The sequence below is a fragment of the Agrilus planipennis genome, unplaced genomic scaffold (assembly GCF_000699045.2).
Source record: "Agrilus planipennis isolate EAB-ADULT unplaced genomic scaffold, Apla_2.0 scaffold102, whole genome shotgun sequence".
Taxonomy (NCBI): Eukaryota; Metazoa; Arthropoda; class Insecta; order Coleoptera; family Buprestidae; genus Agrilus; species Agrilus planipennis.
This window is the reverse complement of record NW_020439034.1, coordinates 902,648-907,977: the sequence shown is the minus strand read 5'-3', so window position 1 is coordinate 907,977 and position 5,330 is coordinate 902,648. Positions and strand designations below refer to the sequence as shown.

The following is a 5,330-nucleotide window of genomic DNA, read 5'->3' as shown; positions in this document are numbered from 1 at the left end:
GAATAAAATAATTCGAAGTGGTCTGTATTCTGTCGAAACTGCCAGACGCGGATCGCGATTTGGATCTTTTTGGATCTCATCAGCGCGTCGCAGACAGCTCCAATAGAACACAGACCAACTTTTACCTGCTGCCTTAACAGCGCGTTTTAGAAAATACCTACTACAGATACTTCATGAAAACATTCTAGTGTTTATTAGAATTAAAATTACTTCAACCTATTAGAAACGTTAGTAAGTAACTCTTGATAATCCGTTTATTTCTATCCTCATTTTCCTCTTTTCTGTCGAAATCAATTGGTACAATTGTTTAACGCTAATTATTCAAACAATGACTCATGTACGTGCTCATGCATGAGGCAAAAGGTAGGTGGACGTCTTACCATTAGTTTTGCTATAATGTGTATGTCTAACAGTCACCAAATAAAACCAACCAACTACACGGTCTGATGGGATTTAATTTCCTTAATAATAATAACAACCCAAAGAACAGGTGTAATGACTCAATGGGAGAATAAGGAGAACAAGAGTGCCTTTTACGGGTCAACGGAAAGAATAATGACGCAGACAGGAACTGCTGACAAACAAGAACACCTCGCAACTTCCGTCCGGGGATTTACCGAAGAACCTCTCCGTCAAATTGTCTTTTAATTTGAACGAACGCGTAAAATACACGCGTGTATGTTTTCGGTTCTCACGGGTGTCCGACGCTCTGTGCCGCGAAAAACTAAAAACGAAATAACTGACAGGAGTTTCCATTTCCACTAAATTTACTACATGGGAACTGTAATAGATCTGATCTTCTTCAGCTTTTCAGTTTCCGTAATAGATGCAAACGATAAACCCGCGGTGGAAACCCCGAATAATACTGGGAAATATTTAGGTTTGATTAACTTTTGCTAAAAATGAATTATCCTTATTTTCGTAATCTAACTTAACAGATTTTTTATCAGAAAAGGCCAGAATAAACAAATCCTTTTGACTGAATTAGAGTTAGAGATAGCCACAAATAAAATGGAAGAGATATTGACAAAACGGTATGGTACGAAAATAAATAAAAATAAAACAAAAATATTGGTACATATGTAAGAGAAGAAAACGTAGGGAAAGCGTGAATATAAAGACAGGAGACGAAAAATTAGAAGTCGCAGAGCTTTTGTATCTTAGAAGTCAGACAATAGTCAGGAAGGAACAATAAAGAAATAAAACAAAGGATAGTGCAGTTAATTTGTCCTCAACAAAAGATGAGAAATTCGAAAAAGATTGTTAAAGGGCTACACATAGAGCATGGCGTTGAAAGGGTGTGAAACGTGGACAATGGGTGAGGCGTAAAAGAAAGGGTTAGGAGCGTTCTAAATGTGGTGATGAGGATACCGTGGATATGGAAGGTTAGAAATTAAGAGGTTATTAGAAAGAACAGAGGACTTTATGGAAGTTAATAAGAAATAGGTGAGATAGGTTAGTTAAACACATTTTCAGCTATAAAGGGCTGGTTAGAGACACATTGGAAGCAGAAACAGCAGCTAAGTGATGGACCGGTATAGTTGGGACGATTAAATTTGGCAGTCTGCAATAAATTATCTGTGGAATGGACTTATTTCAACTTGGGACTGTAGTAATTTGCTGCGTTTTGAACACACCCTTAGAAAATACTTCATGAGTAGTACAGACAATGTGAAAAGGGAAAACCGTATAATAGCAAGCGGTGCAGCGGTTAGAGGTTACTTAGGTACGCAAAAGATCAAGATCGGATTTATAACTGCCTGGTTTGAATTATATTTTTACGCAAACGTCTTTACTTTTCTAAATTCCTGAGAATGTTGAACTTTCTTTAAAGTCCGGTCTTTTGACATGCTCAAATTCTGCTTGTCGGCACCTCTTTCTGTTATACGTCAATTGGTGTAATGTTATTCCTTTGTCTTTATTAGTGTCCGCTGCAAATCCTACCTGACATCTCTTTTCTACGTTTACGATATTCCCGATAACGTCTGTCACGAGTAAATGTAGACGTTCTTTCAGAAACCGCTCTAGTCTAATTAGTAAGTTGAAAGAAGAAAGTAAATAAAACAGTTTTACTGAGAAATATGTCAATTTTGATCGTCCCAACTATCGACTTAGATTAGATTACTGTTCACAAATAGTTCAGGATGTGGGATGTTCCGGACGACCCTATTGGGATGATAATGATGTCTTAGTTCTGATAAATTTCTTACATCTCGCTCGTATATGCATACGTCTCTAAAACTGTAGTATACATATTTTTAGGTATTATTTATTACAAAGTGAGTCGGTTGAAATGATTAACACGTCACTGAAATTTTTAATGATGAGTATTTGAAACTATTGTTGAAATTTTTGTGAACATACACGGTAAATGAATGCAGTTATCGGCGTTACTGCTACACTTGCATTCTTTTTGTTTTAAACGACGAAAAAATGTTCAAAAAAGCGTTCTGCGATCGCGCTACCAGATTGTCCAATGTACATAGCCATTACCATTGTAAAACATAAACTTTGTGTAGTGCTTTTCTTGTGAAGTATTATGAATACGTAAACCATAAGCGACTGTTTATTCATTTATTGTGAACTGAAGAAAATCGTTTTTTTTAGTCGACCATGTCAATTTAACTTAATTATAGTATTAAAATGGGTTTAATTACATACAATTTATACACAAAGTTCTACAAAAGTTTATTTGCTTGTAAAGCTTATTAATTTCATGTCGATGTCGTTTGTAAGTCCTACGACTAGAGTTCTGTACGGACAATTAATAAATAAATAACATTACAGTGTAATTGGTGTATACATATGTATATTATATGTATGCATGCCGCACTGTTCGGTTGTTCGATGGGTTGCATAGAATAATTTAGTAATAAGGTGCTGTACGTTATGCAGTTTTACCTTTAAATTAATTATTCAGTACAATGCCTCTTCTTCGTAACTTGATAGAATATTAAACGAGATTTTTGCTTCTTTCAAGGTGATCTACTTACAAAAGCTTACATCACTGGTTACATAACAATTATTGTGTAGTACTACAATTTGTACCTACGAATAATTAATGTCTTCCTCTGCCTTAATAAGGTAAGATTAATAAACAATAAATTGTCCGTCTTCGAATTATAAAAGTTTTCGGGTTATAAAAGTTCGAGTTATAGACTTTTGATTGTTTTTTAGGGTTTCGTACGTCCGAATGAATAACGGAACCCTTATTAGGCCCTTATAATTTTGAAATAGACAGTTTTAATGTTATTTAAGGAAATAGATGAAAACTGACAATCCCCCCCCCCTAATGTACCTAAAATGAACATGTTTTTTTTTCAACTACAATGTTAAGTTGGTTCTCGGGTTAGGGTTCCGTACGTCCAAATGGAAAACGGAACCCTTATAGGATCACTCGTGTGCCTACCTGTCCGTTTTTTTAGTATTTAAATCATTTTCTACTAATATTAATTTGATAGCATATATTCAAAGCAATCACTTAATAGTAATTTAAATTTACACAAGAAGTGAAAGCAAATGTCTTGTTGGTATTGGTATGATATTTCTGGGTCAAATAAAGTTCAACAAGAGTTTTGAACGTTTTATTATACTTTGAAATGAACAGTGTTGTAGAGCGACGTAATACAAGACGAAGTTTTTTCTATATGCAAAATAAAGACAATGCAATAATCACTTCAACTTGAAACAATCTTGTCTTTGTCACTTCGTTAATTATTTATTTATCATTTAAACATCGTAGGTGTGGACTGACAGACAGACAGACCTCTATTTGCACATCAATGAATTGTAATTGTAAGCGAAATGTCGTCGTTGAAAGTGTTACAAGAGTGCCTTTTACGGGTCAACGGAAAGAATAATGACGCAGACAGGAACTGCTTACAAACAAGAACACCTCGCAACTTCCGTCCGGGGATTTACCGAAGAACCTCTCCGTCAAATTGTCTTTTAATTTGAACGAACGCGTAAAATACACGCGTGTATGTTTTCGGTTCTCACGGGTGTCCGACGCTCTGTGCCGCGAAAAACTAAAAACGAAATAACTGACAGGAGTTTCCATTTCCACTAAATTCCAAAATCAAAATAATTTAGTTGATTAAAAGGATTATAAATTTTGTTATTTCATTTTTAATTTTTGTCTATATATTGTCCCAATTATCAGTTGAATCTAATAGAAGATAGCACAAAAAGTTCTATTTTTTCTTAATGCTAATTGTCTTATAATGTCATTATTATCGTCTTAGGGATCGACGCTGAGGAGCACCGGCGTCACTACGTGGCAGACGCGTGGGAAAAAGCGTCGGTGCGTGGCCACCGTCCGCTTTCCTCATTGGTCGTATTACAAAAGTTCTTTCACATGTGCGATGTGAACTCTATTTGTAGCAAGAGGGTCGCGGTTGGCTTCGGTGGGAAATTCTCCTTACAAGTTACAATTGAAGAAATTAGATAGCTACAATCCAAATAATACACTTAATAATAACGAAACTATGTTTCATTACTTTCTTAATAATCATAATAATAATGATACAGATTGTAATCCTGAGGACAAAATTATGAAAGAAAAATTAAAAATTGAAATGTGGAAATGAAAAGTGCTTCATGGAAAATACCCGAACCAACATGTTTGCTTCAGCAAACACGATAACCTTGAATTTGAACGTTGTAGAGGTGATAATGCTTATCATTTTCATATGTATGTTGGGCGTGGAGATCATAATGAAGCACACTTTTCGAAGACATTATTCCGGTGGGAAGGGACATTGAAGAAACTCCAATCTGTCAATAATCTACCTAATAACGACACTATAATGCATATACATCCCCAAACCTAACCTAACCAAACAATAACGTCACCATTGATTACCTGATTCTCCGTTTACTAACGTGTTTTATTCATTTTATTCACAGAAGGCATTAATTTTATAAATTTCCTAGTACAATATCGGACTTTTTTGTGAAAAATAATCTTCAAATCAACTAATGTTAAGTATTTGTACACTTTAGGGTTTTGTTTCAATTATTGTGGCAAAGCTATCTGTTCTAAACGTAATGAGATGTCGACGTCAAATTTGAATGCATGGTTGAAAAATTAGAAGAAGCTTACAATTTGGCAAGCTTTCTAAGAGTGCCTTTTCCAACCAACTGTATTTGAATACAATACTTTTATTTTGACATTTATCAGCAAAAAGTAAAAAAAGCGTTTCTATCTCCTGTTTTATCTGCCTTTATAATTTTCATAATACTCTCACAAACAAACAAGAAGATATGGTAATTCAATGGGAATAAAACGTCAAGTCTTATAAATTCTAAAACATTACCATTATTGGCCT

The 5,330-nt window shown here is 34.7% G+C and overlaps 1 protein-coding gene and 1 long non-coding RNA gene across 2 annotated transcripts in view; one reads left to right on the top strand and one right to left on the bottom strand.

The window, feature by feature from the left end:
* The window catches only part of LOC108735155, a 480,326-nt gene that overhangs the window by 8,524 nt on the left and 466,472 nt on the right, over nt 1-5,330 (bottom strand). The window lies entirely within an intron of this gene.
* Nucleotides 1-5,330, top strand: part of LOC108735152 — a 130,828-nt gene that overhangs the window by 12,438 nt on the left and 113,060 nt on the right. The gene's annotated exons all lie outside the window — the stretch shown is intronic.